This window comes from Gossypium arboreum, chromosome 6 (genome assembly GCF_025698485.1).
Source record: "Gossypium arboreum isolate Shixiya-1 chromosome 6, ASM2569848v2, whole genome shotgun sequence".
NCBI classification, from domain to species: Eukaryota; Viridiplantae; Streptophyta; class Magnoliopsida; order Malvales; family Malvaceae; genus Gossypium; species Gossypium arboreum.
In genome coordinates this window covers 97,858,834-97,874,164 of record NC_069075.1, presented here as the reverse complement: position 1 = coordinate 97,874,164, position 15,331 = coordinate 97,858,834, and positions in this window count along the sequence as shown.

The following is a 15,331-nucleotide window of genomic DNA, read 5'->3' as shown; positions in this document are numbered from 1 at the left end:
GTGTGAGGGACACGGGCTAGGAACATGGGCGTGTGCTAGGCTGTGTGAAAACCCCTGTAAGTTCGAAATGAAAAATAAACCCATACGGGTAAGGTACACGGGCGTGTCCCGACTATACGGACGTGTGCCATTCCTCTACACGGGCATGTGAAGCTGAAAGCATGAAATTTTCCTAAGTTTTCCTCAAGTTTTCAGTTTAGTCCCAGACCATTTTTAATGTCTGTTTTGGGCCTCGTAGGCCGATATTAGGGACATCGTGAATATGTTTGATGGTTTTTGATTTGGAACAAAATTTTGTGATGCAGTTTTACTAGAATACTTGTGAAATTGTACGGTAATGTCTAGAACCTTGTCCTAATCTCGGGTAAGGGTAAGGGGTGTTACATATACTAAGTATATGGTTTTGTTTCCCGTGCACAGGTTAGGTACTTAGTGATTCGATCATTGAATCAGCATCCAACAGAAAATCTCATATTCATCAGGTTGATGAAACTTTTCTTAATTTGTTTGGCATGTACCTATAGAATTTTATGTTATACTCTACTTAGTTGGAGAATTAATTCATACTTTGAGATGTTTTATAAAGAGGCGTATATGATAGTTGTTAATGGTTCGTACCATGTATATGCTTGTTGTTGATGATGCTATGGGAGTTTTTAAATGTGATTATAATGCTTTGGATGTGAATTAATATATATAATTGGAAAACAGGATGCATGAAATGCAATGAATAAATAGGTTAATAGTTGAGATACTGATATATATTAATCATGACTTAGTCTTTGGTTTAAATGTATGATTTTTTTAATTTATATTGTAATGAATGTTTTCATTTGCTCCAGCAATGAATGTGATATCCCATTGCTCGGACCTGATGATTGGGTTAGTAATTGGGGTGTTACAGTGCCAATAATCAATATGTAAAATTTCATATTGTTTGGAAAATGTTTAGCTATTAAAAAATATTTTTTATAAAAAACTTTCTAGGTAAAAAAACTGTTTTAAGGCTATTTACTAGAAATTAGTTTATAAGAACACAAAGAACACCTAAAACATCCAAAAATCTGATACCAAATGATAAAAACGAGTGTGGATAAGTGTGGAAGGGGATCATAAAGTTTGTTCAAGCTGTCAATTTTCAAGCTCAAAAGATTATTCAACTTGCAACAAATATTTGTATGGGATCCAGACATTTATGAATTAAGATGTCTTCATAGTGTTCAAATATCTATCTTTTAGCTTCGAAACACACTTTGAATCACTCGATTTCAAGTTTAGGAACCCAAGTTATGACCATTTTAGTGAAGACTATGCGACCAGAATTTTTGGACGAGATTATGATAGGAATTACGAGTTTTGGGATTTTTATTTCTAGTTTAAATCATATTGGGTTCAATTTTTAGGCTTAATTTTTATTATATTTGAGCCCAATATCGTATTTATCGCTTATTATCATTTTATTCTGAATTTTTTATAATTATGAAATATTTTAAGTTATTTAGGAGTTTCATGTCAACGAGATAGTTTAGTTAAAACTACTTCTTGTTTTGGTTAATTAGAGTTCTAGTATACTTAAGAGTTTTGTTTAGATTTATTTATTTAGCCTATATAAAGGCCTTTGCATTGTACACCTAATAATCAATTCATTATTATTCGTCTTCTCTTTTAAGTTAATAAATTCTCTTTGAGTTTTTCTTTTTTCAAGAATTTTTTTTGAGTTTTCTTTTAGAAGAGTTTTAGCAATATATTCAGATTTAAGTTCAAACTTTTTTCTTGCTAAGTTTTCTTTCTTGGAGGGGAAATTAGAGCCGCTTAAAGGGGGTTGTAGATTATTCTTGTTTCCAAGGCTCCATAGGACTTTTACACGCCATGTTCTATCTTTTTCATCTATCTTCTTTATTTTCTTCTTTATTATTCTAATATTTGATTTATTATTCCATTTTATTTATCTTAGTTTTTTATTTTAAATTTTTTATTTGACTTGGATTCGATTGCATTTTAAATTGTGTCAAAATCCAAGTTTCTTTTCAAACATCTAGAGCCCTAAGTCAAGTTTAGGACTTGGAAAAACTTTACGAGCCTCTTCAACATTCTTCCACACTTATCCATATCATTTGGTATCTGATTTGTGTGTTTTAGGTTTTCTTTAGGTTCTTATAAAACTGATTTCCAACAAACAACCTCAAAACAATTTTTTTTACCTAGAAAATTTTAGAGGAATTTTTTAGGGGTTAAACAATTTCAAACGATTTAAAATATTACATAGTGTTTCTTGAAACTATTTTAGAATATTAAAAAATATTTTCCACAAAAAAAAGTGATAAAAAAGTGAAAAAATAGAAAAATACGAAAAAAAAGAAGAAAAATTAAAAAATTATTTGTGGGTTGAATTTTTTGTCCCAACTGTCCAGATTAGATTTACATTATTTGAGGAGGCTACTGTTTAAAATTTGTTAATTTTGGAAATTGAAAACACCTCGAACAAAGTTTGTCAAGTTGCTTCGCAATTTTCAGGTTTTCGAGTTTCAAGGATTTTCGTTGACTCTTAGCATTAGGTTTTCATTTTTATTTTTTGCTTTTTATTTTTCATTTACGCGTTCTAACACTTTATTATTTCTTGTTTTAGTAGGTTAAATCACGTTGCACGTTCTTTCCTCCATGCAACACAATTCTTTGGTGTCTAGCTGATTTTGGATTCCTAGTGCTACTAGGTTTGCTTTGCTAGTTTGATTGTAACACCCCAAACCCGTGACCGTCACCGGATTTGAACACGTGGTGTTACCGGGCTTACTTCCCTTATTTCTCTCTTTGAAATATTTGATTTCTGTTCCAGGCAGGCTAGCTAACTGCGTCACTGTCACCTTAAAAATCATATCTCGAGTTACAGAATTTGAAAATCAGTTCCGTAAATTTTCCCTAAAACTAGACTTATAATACCATCTACACATTGTTTTCTAGAATTTTTGGTCAAGCCAATTAGTACATTTTATTAGTTAAAGTCACCCATGCTACAGGGGTCAACTACACTGACCTTAGCGCATTACGACCTGGATATCTTCTCGTACAGAGATTCAATGCTCATGGCGTTTGTTTCTAATGAAACTAGACTCAAAAGGGAATCTGAAAATATAAGGCACAACTTCTAATTCCTTCTGGATAATTTATGGTAAATTTTCAAAGTCGAGACAGGGGATCCAGAAACCATTCTGGCCCTGTCTCATGAGAACTTTAATATCTCTCAGTATACTGCTCATATGGTCGTTTCGTTTCGTCCATATGAAAATAGATTCATCAAGGTTCAATTTCATAATTTATTCACTATTTAATTCTACTTATACTATTTTTAGTGATTTTTCCATCTCACCTCACTGCTGCTGGCAGCATCTGTTACCAAAGCAAACAATGACTATTTCATAAATCTTCTATGGCCAACTATTACATCATACATAATACAAACTATGGCCACCTTATCAAAATTTAGGTTTCTAAGGCTCGTAACTATAGGTTTTAGAATCACACTCAACCGACCACATAGGCCATTTTCGCATGGCTTAAAGTTTACAACCCACAATTCAACAAAACAAAATAGCCTATACATGCCAAATGTTCTCCTAGCTCAACTACGAAGACAATACCAAAAGATTTCCAGCCGGTGTGATGACTTCAACGACGGTTCCGAGCACGCAACAATACGAGTCCAAGAGACCTAAAATGGGTGACAAGAAAACACCGAGTGAGTTTATAACTCAGTAAGTCATAAGCATTCAACAACCATCCATTGATAAAGTTATCACAACATGAAACAATAAATGAGGCTAGGTACTCATCCATATCGAAACTATACCATAATTCCTTGGACCTTTCGGTTCAATCTCATATCCAGTATTACATCCACATTTCATATTCTATACAATAAGATATTTGAGGCACTTTACACACCAACTCATTCACACCACAATCATACAATTGCAATCATCACATAGATCTAAAGCTTACCAAGCTCAACCCCGAGCATGAACGTATTTCCTATTCGTCATGAGCTCAAGGTACTTACCCGATCCGCTGTCCATACTCAACTCGATGGAGACACACCTCCATATAATTGTTCGATCGGAGATATATATATATATATATATATATATATATATATATAAATGCACACACACAGGCTTAATACTCGATTTCGCACACTTAGTGCCATGCGATTTAAGCCCGCACACATAGTGCCATACCCTTGAGCTCGCACACCCAAAGGTCAGATATTTCCAGCATGCACACTTAGTGCCATAATTTCCAGCATGCACACTTAGTGCCATATATTTCCAGCAAGCATGCACACTTAGTGCCATATATTTCCAGCATGCACACTTAGTGCCAATCTCACACCGTACACACGTATTGCCCAAGACACTTAGTGCCGAAAGCAAACTTTCTACACATTTCACTATTTCTTTTACATTCAACAAATGTCATCACTCCATACACATACATTTTCATTTATATATATATATCATCCCATTAAACACAATTGCATAGATTTTACAATCATTTAAGCAATATCAAACATATGTGCTTAATGACTTACTTTGTTTTGGGTAGAACGGTTCCAATTCGCTACTCGTTTGCTTTCTCCTTTCCTTTGTCCGATTTAGTTCCCTTTGCTCTTGAGCTAAATCAAACAATTTACCTCTCCATCAAACACAAACATACGGCATTCACATACATTATTATGATTATTGCGAATACTTAACACAACTAAGCTGAAAATTTACTCAATCTCATCTTAATTTATTGCTACTTATTTATCAAAATTTCCAATACAAGGTATTTAACACCTATGCTCATTTATACCCCATATGGTCGAATGTATGTATATATATATATATATACAATGTCAACTATAACATCTTTTAAACACCTAATTTCACCTCATGAACACTTAATCAATTTTTTCCTAATCTAGCATATATTTTCACATCCATTGTATCATCATGTAAAATCACATATAACTACCTTTCTTAAGTTCTACATCTCAAGCAACTTAACCCATCCATATAATTAGCATGATAATAGCATCAAGGTATCAACCAAAAATGTTTTTGTTAGGCTCCTTAGCCAATTCTAACTCTCCATCAATAGTAAAAATTCAAACCATGGGCTAGGTAGAACTTAAACTAACAACTAAAACATGCATGCATCTCATGGAATATCATCAAACATACCTTAATCTTGACACAAGTATGACCAATTCTCCTTCTAGTTCCCTTCTAAACCAAGCATGAAGCAAAAATCCTTCCTTTTTCCTTGGTATTTTCGGCCAAAGAATTGAGAATAGATGAACAAATTTTTCTCCTTTCTTTTTCCTCTACTCACGGCAACAAGGGGGCATCCATCCACTTTTTTTCTTTTTTTTTTGTCAACATTTTCTTTATTGCTAACACATTATTTAATTGCTCCCAACATGCCTCACTAACCCAACATGTTGGAAACATGTTTTCCTTTGCCCATCACATCCATCTTGGCCGGCCACTATAGAATAATTTGGGCAATTTTGACATGCAAGTCCACCTTTGTGTCAACATGCACAAATAAGCCATTGCAATTTTGTAACACCCCGTACCCGAGTCCGCTGCCGGAATCGGACACGAGGGTTTAACGGCTTAAACCATTCACTTTCACAGTCCATTTTAAAAATTTTCCAGGCAGTTAGCTAACTGCGTCACTATCACTTTAAAAATCATATCTTGAGTTCTAAAACTCGAAAACCAGTTTCGTAATTTTTCCCTGAAACTAGACTCATATATGCATCTACAAATTTTTTTATAGAATTATTGGTCAGGCCAATTAGTACAGTTTATTAGTTAAATTCTCCCCTGTTGCAGGGATCGACTACACTGACCTTCGTGCGTTACAAATTGGATATCTCCCTGTACAGGGCTTCAATACTGATGCCGTTTGTTTCTATAGAAACTAGACTCAAAGTGGAATCTATACATATATGGAATGACTCCTAATTATCTCTGGTTAATTTACAATGAATTTCCAAAGTCGGAACAGGGAATCCAGAAACTGTTCTGGCCCTGTCTCACGAAAACTTAAATATCTCTTAACATACTGTTCATATGATCGTTTCGTTACTTTCCTACAAAAATAGATTCATCAAGGTTCGACTACATAATTTATTCACTATTTAATTCCCTTTCTACTATTTTTGGTGATTTTTCACATTCACGTCACTGCTGCTACCAGCATCTATTTTTAAGGTAAACTTTACCTATTTCATGGTCCTCCATGGATCAACTAGAGTTTGTCATACATATACCAAAAGTGATCATGAATGACCATTCCCATGGCTAACCGTTACCAACATTTCCATACCTCTTGACAAACAACATACAACGATTATAATGCTATGATCAAAGTATATCTAAGCCATTTTCGCATGGCTATCCGAATTTACACAAAACCGAAGGGTACATGACCTACACCAAAAGGGTAGTCCTATACATTAACCAAGATATCCTCTCACTACTAGTCTATTCTATACATGCCATAAGATATTCCAAAACATAGCAGTACCAAACAGTGGATAGTGATAGTGTGACTAGTTGTTGACGATCCCGAGCCCTGTAGCTTCCAAATGAGATCTATAAAACAGAGGAAACAAAGTACACGGAGTAAGCATTACAATGCTTAGTAAGTTTCAAGCAGTGTCAACAGATAACAATCAAGTTATAACATAGTTGTTCGTATTTTTATTTCACTCTTCCTTCTAGCATACCACCCTTTATCCAAATATGCACATCTCATCATAATCATAGGAATAGTCTCATAGATTGCTCTCAGATACATCACATAACTACCTTATGGTTTAGTTTAAATCAAGCTCACATATAAGCTTGGAGTACATACTGTTTAACCTTTCGCATTGCGTATTTTTATAAGCAATTCTTATAAAAGAAGTCTTACCCGGACATAATCTCCACACGTAGTCATCGGGTCTTACCCGGTCATAATCTCCACACGTAGTCATCGGGTCTCACCCGGAACATATTCCAAGTTTCATGTACATTTAATCACATGTTACAACATTCACATTAGCCATTCGGCTTTACCACATATGCATATCACACATATAATTTATATTAGCCATTAGGCCTTATCACATATACATACACTTTCACATTCACCACATCGGTCACATATACATACACTTTCACATTCACCACATCGCCATTAGGCCTCATCACATATACATACACTTTCACATTCACCACATCGGCCATTAGGCCTCATCACATATACATACACTTTCACATTCATCACATCGGCCATTAGGCCTCATCACATATACACATTTATCACATCGGCCATTAGGCCTCATCACATATACATCCACTTTCACATTCATCACATCGGCCATTAGGCCTTATCACATATACATACACTTTCACATTCATCGCATTGGCCATTCGGCCTTATCACACATATATGTATATCATACATATTTCATATTTTTCTTGTACATCAATTTCAGCAATAGCTTATAAGCAACTCAAATAGTTTCATCAAAGTTTACAACAAAATCACATATTCACTACAAGCAGTTTTTCTGACCAACAGTCACTAAGTTGTTTATAACTGGAGCTACAAAACTCAAAATCAATTGCCGTTAATTTTCCTGAATGTAGACTCATGTATCTTCCACCCATAAAATTTTCAGAATTTTAGGTTTGGCCAATCAATACCAGATTTTTCTTAAAGTTTCCCTGTTTCACTGTTTGACTAATCTGACCACTCTTCACTACGAATCAAATTTTTCATTGTACAGAATTCATAATGTGTTCTATTTGACTCCATTTGAAACTAGACTCATTAAGGAGTCTAAGCATATAAATCTTATCTCATAACTATTTTTGTACGAATTATAATGATTTTCCAAAAACAGAACAGGGATTTCGGAGTCATTCCGACACTGTCCCGCACAACATTAAATATCTCTTTATAGGAAATTTCTTTGCTTCCACGGTCTCTTTTATAAGAAACTAGACCAACTAAGCTTTGATTACATATTTTATTCAGCCTATAATTCCACACCAACAATTTATAGTGATTTTCTAAAATCACCTTACTGCTGCTGTCCAAGCAATTTATTACAATTTGCTCTTAAATTTCCAAGTCCAAACACTTATGAACTTACCATTTGGGTTTAAGACATATCATGGCCACATCATATCTTATCAAATCAACTCATTATGCCCTATTATGATTGAATTTACTCAACGATTTATCGCTTAAAACTTACCTCGAAAGTGGTCGACGACTAGATATCCACGGCTATTCGTTTACTTCCTCTTTTCCCTTATCCGACTTTGATCCTCTAGGCTCTTGAGCTAAATCAAACAATTTACTTCCCAATCAAACACCACCACACGGCATCCATATACATTTTAGAACCATTCTTAACATATTTACTACTCAAGCATGTAACTTAACAACTTAACCATTAGTTGCCGAACCACAAACAAAACATATTCATACGTCAATATCTCAAACCTTACCATAACAACCAATATGCAAGATATCACATATACATAACTTAGCTTATGAGAACATATGTATTACATCATAAACACATCTTTTACCAATTACCTCACTTAAGCCAAATTTTTATAATCAATCACAAAGAAAATATACCACAATCACACTTCCAAAATGAGCTACCTCCATGGCCGATTATACTTCATCATTGACATATCTCATTTTCGAATCATATAATCAACATTTGTTCAAGACATCAAACCTCTTTAATTTCGCTATTACTAATATAAACATTCACAAATATATTCTTAGGAAGACCGATTTCTTTCTATAACACATTCATCATCAATACACCATCACATGCACCATTACAAAGCTTCACTTTTAGCATGCAAATGATATCAACACAATCTTACCTTAGCCGAATATCATCTCCACGACATAGTAAGGATTGGAACCATGGCTAGTTAGAACTCAAGCTAACTACTAAAATATACATGAATCTCATGGCAAAACATCAAACTTACCTTAATAGTGACCTAGGATAGCCGAATGCTTCACTCCTTCTTCCTTTTTTCCTTCAAATTTTCGCCAAAAGATGAATCAAAGGATGAACATTTTTTTTCTTCTTTGTTTTCTTTCTTCCATTCACGGCAAGAGGAGGGGGAGCATGGATGAGACCATTTTTTTCTTTCTTTGTCCATGCTCTTTAATTTATTTTTCCACCCATGATGCACCAAAAAAACATGTCTATGACATGTTTTGCCCATCATCCTTTGTCATGGCCAGCCACTAGCAATTAAAAAGGGGGAATTTGACATGCAAGTCCTCCTTTTTGTTTACATGCACTATTAGATCCTTGTAGATTAGCCTATCACATTTCAAAAGTGTCACACAAGTCCTTTTGACTAAATTCACATGCAATTTACTAAATCGAAGCTTAAGATTTTCACACATTCATATTCACATATTTTAGACCATAAATATCACATCCAAATAATTTGGTGACTCGGTTTAGCGGTCCCGAAACCGCTTTCCGACTAGGGTCACTTTAGGGCTGTCACAAATTTAGCCTATCATTTTTCACCATGTTTCACCTTGATCCCTATTTAATAATTTCTCATACAATTGGTAAAATTAGAGAATGAAACTTCCACATATGCATGCACACACATAGCAAGCATAAAATATAACAATTAATTATTTTTATAACTCGGGTTTGTGGTCCCAAACCACTTTCCGACTAGGGTCACATTAGGGATGTCACAACTCTCCCCCACTTAAGAAATTTTTGTCCCCGAAAATCTTACCGGTAAATAGGCTCGGTATCGCTCTTTCATAGAGTCCTCAAGTTCCCAAGTGGCTTCTTCAATTCGTGTTTATGCCACAACACCTTCACTAATGGGATTTTCTTGTTTCGTAGCTCTTTTACTTCACTCATCGAATGCGAACCGGCTCTTCTTCATAACTCAAATTAGGTGAACCTCGACCTCGGATGGAGTAATTACGTGTGTCGGGTCGACCTATATCGTCAAGCATCGAAACATGGAAAACGCTGTGAATCTTTTCGAGCTCGGGGTAAAATTAATCGATGCGCCATCGCCCAACTCGTTCAGATACTTCATACGGACCGATGAACCTCGGACTCAATTTGCCCTTACGGCCAAATCTAAGCACCTTCTTCCGTGGTGAGACTTTGAGAAATACCTTGTCTCCAACCCGATATTCAATGTCTTTCCTTTTCAAATCCGCATACGACTTTTGGCGATCCGGCGACCTTCAAACTTTCACAAATTACTCGAACTTTTGCTCGGCATCCTTAACCAAATCAACCCAAGAATTTACCTTCACTAAGTTCATCCAGAATAATGGGGTACGGCATTTACGACCGTATAAAGCCTCGTAAGGCGTCATCTTAATACTTGATTGAAAGCTATTGTTGTAAGCAATTCAATCAAAGGTAAATACCGTTCCCATGAACCACTAAACTCAAGGATGCAACATCTCAACATATCCTCGAGTATTTGAATTATTCGCTCGGATTGACCATCGGTTTGGGGGTGAAAGGCGGTGCTGAAATGCAACTTGGTACCCAAAGCTTCTTGCAACTTCTTCCAAAATCGCGAGGTAAATCTCGGATCTCTATCCGACACGATGGAAATAGGCACCCGTGTAGTCTCACAACTCGAGAGACGTACAATTGACTAGTTTGTCTATTGAAAAATTCAATGACGTCGGGGACAAAGTGAGCCGACTTAGTCAATCTATCTACAACGACCCAAATCGCATCCTTCTTACTTGTCGACAATGGCGGTCCGGATACAAAGTCCATTGTGACTCGATCCCATTTCCACTCGGGTATCGTGATCGGTGAAGTAATCTCAAGGCACTTGATGTTCCGCTTTCACTTGTTGACATATTAAACATCTCAAACAAAGTCGAGATGTCTCGTTTCATTCCATGCCACCAAACCGACGTTTCAAATCGTTGTACATCTTCGTACTCCCCGGGTGGATTGCCATTCGGCTACAATGGGCTTCGTTCAGAATTATCGAAATAAGTTTCGAATTCTTTGGAACACACAGACTACTTCTGAACCTCAAACAATCGTCATCATCGATTTAAAATTCCGAGTCCTTGTTCGGAACACACTCACCCCGTTTTGCAACCAACTCATCGTCGACTTTCTGAGCTTCACGAATTTGACGTATCAATAATGGTTTGGCTTTCAATTCAGCTACTAACACATTGTCGGGTAGAACAGACAAGTGTACATTCATCGCTCGCAACGAAATAGTGATTTACGACTTAAGGCGTCCGTAACCACATTAGCCTTTCCCGGGTGATTGTCAATGACCAGCTCATAATCCTTTAACAGCTCGAGCCAACGTTTTTGTCGCAGATTTAAGTCTCTTTGAGTCATCAAATATTTGAGACTTTTGTGATCCGAATACACATGGCACTTCTCACCAAATAAGTAATGTTGCCATATCTTTAAGGCGAATACGATGGCAGCCAATTCGAGATCATGGGTCGGATAATTTTTCTCATGTGGCTTTAATTCTCTCGACGATAGGCCACAACTCGCCCTTCTTGCATCAATACGCAACCCAACCCAAGTAGGGATGCGTCACTATAAATGACAAACTCTTTGCCCGATTCGGGTTGCACTAGAATTGGGGCTTCACCAAATAAGTTTTCAGTTGATCGAAACTTTTCGACATTTCTCCGTCCATTCGAACTTAACATCCTTTTGGAGTAAGCCGTCATTGGCGTGGCTATCGTCGAGAAACCTTTACAAATCGTCGGTAATAATCGGCAAGCCCCAAAAGCTCGAACCTCGGTAATATTTCTCGGAGGCTTCCAGTTAAGTATGGCTAAAATTTTGTTCGGGTCAACTCAAATACCCGATGCAGATGCCACATGCCCCAAGAAGCTAACCTCTCTTAACCGAACTCACACTTGTTTGAACTTAGCATATAATTGCTTATCTCGTAAAACTTGCAACACTAGCCTCGGATGTTCAAGATGTTCGGTTTCATCTCTCGAATAGACCAAAATGTCATCGATAAATACAACTACGAACCGATCCAAGTATGGCCTGAAAATTCTATTCATTAAATCCATAAATACCGCGAGGGCATTAGTGAGCCCAAACGGCATCACTAGGAACTCGTAATGACCATATCTCGCTCAAGGCGCTTTGGGTCCGTCCGAATCTCGAATTACATGAATCGATAATAGCCCGATCTCAAATCTATTTTCGAGAACACCGAGGCTCCTTTCAGCTTGATCGAACAAATCATCGATCGCGTGATAGCGGATATTTGTTCTTTATTGTCACTTTATTAAGCTAACGGTAGTCTATGCACGACCTCATGGTTCCGTCCTTCTTTTCACGAACAACACCGGCGCACCCAAGGTGAAAAACTCGGCGAGCAAAACCTCTATCCACCAATTCTTGCAACCGAGCTTTCAACTCCTTTAATTCCGTTGGTGCCATACGATACGGAGCTATCGAATTGGAGTGGTACCGGTACCAATTCGATGCCAAACTCTATTTCCGAACAGTGGTAAACTCGGCAATTCTTCGGGAAAATATCCGGTATTCGCAAACCACCGCATGATTCGGTTTCTTTTCTAACTCCTTGTCGTCTAGTACATACGCAAGGTATGCTTCGCACCCTTTCTTACGTATTTCGGGCCAACATTGCGATATTACGGTGGCAACCCTTTAAGTCCGTAGACTCAACCCGAATTATCTCGTTATTCGTACACCTCAAATCAATAGTCTTGCTTTTGCAATTTACAACCGCATCGTGCATGGTCAACCAATCCAAACCAAGAATAACGTCGAATTAATTCGAACGGCAAAAGCATCAAGTCCGCCGAAAACAAGAACCTCGAAATACTAGGGGACTTTTCTTACACACTTTGTTGACAAGCACGTAATGACCCAAGGGTTTGACACCAATTACAAACTCGAGAGACTCAATAGGCAAAGTCTTATTGGATGCTAAGGTTTCGCATATATAAGAATGAGTAGAACCGGGTCAATCAAAGCAATCACATTAGTATCGAAAAGAGTGAAAGTACCGGTGATAACGTTAGGGAGGATGCCTCCTCTCGTGCGCGGATGGCATATGCTCTAGCAGAGCACGGCCTCGGATCGAACACCGTGTCGAGGCTCCTCTTTGATTGCCACCCCTACCTCCGTAAATTCTCGGGGCCTACCTCTAGCCATTGTTCCACTAGGTCTTGCACCTTGCATCTTATTCTTCTCATCTAGCTCGTGCAATCTCTAATGAAGTGGTCCTTGAACCGCATCCATAACAGCCCTATTAATGACTTACCCCAACATTCACCTAGGTGTCGTCTTCCACATTGGGGCATTCAGTCTCTCTTGACGATTATTGCCCACACTAGCTACCAAGTAGCTCGGGAGTCCATCGATGGTCGGCTCTAATGGAAATTCCCGCATCGCCCTCGACTTCTTGGTGTCCTCCCCGAACCTCTTTACACCGAGAATGGAGCTTTACTCGTTGATCTTTTACGGTAATCTCTTGCTTCAAATTCAGCCTTCTTCTTCTCCTTCCCAAGTTCTTCCGCTTTGCGTGCTCGTTCGACTAGTGTCACGAACTCCTTTATCTCCAAAATTCCCACTAGTAACTTTAACTCTTCATTCAATCCTTCTTCAAATCTTTTGCACATAGCAACCTCATCACCCACACACTCCCGCATACCGATCGAGTCTTACGAACTCATGTTCAGATTCGACATCTTGTCATACGGCCTTGCTTGAGTTCCAAGAATTCCTTGCGCTTCGATCGATGAACTGTTGACTAATGTATTTCTTTCAAATTCGATTGAAAGAAATCCCAAGTAACTCATTCGTTTGGGACTATAGAAATTAAAGTCCTCCACCAATAGTAAGTGAGTCTCACAACAAGGATATAGCACACTTAAGACATTCATCGGTGTGCATGACAGTTCATCTAACACTCGAATGGTGTTATCGAGCGAACTACGGCCTTTTCGGCATCATCAAGAACTATGGCCTTGAACTCCTCAGCCCCGCTTCCTAATCAGGTCTACAGTGGTTTACTCACCCTCACAGGATCGATGAATCAAGGCATTACGGGCTCTTGGGGTGGAGTATTTAAATTTGGGAATGGTTGGGCAAATGGGTTGGTTCGGGCATATTATGCGACCCACTCATTCATCATGGTGAAGAAGGCTTGTTTCGCCCTTCATTTTGATTATTCGCGGATGACCGAGGCTCAACAGCGGTGTCCCTTTGCGCGGAGCAGCCGCAACACTTTCAACGCTATCCGCCAAGGGTCTCTATCCGGGTTCCATCGCTAATCAAAACAAAAATTTCAACCGTCGAAGTCATCACATTATTAAGCACTAACAATTTGGCATGTATAGCTAGACTCACACGCCTATGGTAGTCCTAGAACCGACTAAACCATAGCTTTGATACCAATTAAATGTAACACCCCAAACCCGTGACCGTCACGGATTTGAACACGTGGTGTTACCGAGCTTACTTCCTTATTTCTCTCTTTGAAATATTTGATTTACATTCCAGCGAGCTAGCTAACTGCGTCACTGTCACCTTAAAAATCATATATCGAGTTACAGAATTCAAAAATCAGTTCCGTAAATTTTCCTGAAACTAGACTTATAATAACATCTACACATTTTTTTCTAGAATTTTTGGTGTAGCCAATTAGTATAGTTTATTAGTTAAAGTCACCCATGCTACAGGGGTCAACTACACTGACCTTCGCGCATTACAACCTGGATATCTTCTCGTACAGAGCTTCAATGCTCATGGAGTTTGTTTCTAATGAAACTAGACTCAAAAGGGAATCTGAAAATATAAGGCAAGACTTCTAATTACTTCTGGATAATTTATGGTAAATTTTCAAAGTCGAGACAGGGGATCCAGAAACCGTTCTGGTCCTGTCTCACGAGAACTTTAATATCTCTCATTATACTGCTCATATGGTCATTTCGTTTTGTCCATATGAAAATAGATTCATCAAGGTTCAATTTCATAATTTATTCACTATTTAATTCTACTTCTACTATTTTTAGTGATTTTTCCATCTCACCTCACTGCTGCTGGCAGCATCTGTTACCAAAGCAAACAATGACTATTTCATAAATCTTCTATGGCCAACTATTACATCATACATAATACAAACTATGGCCACCTTATCAAAATTTAGGTTTCTAAGGCTCAGAATTATAGGTTTTAGAATCACACTCAACCGACCAC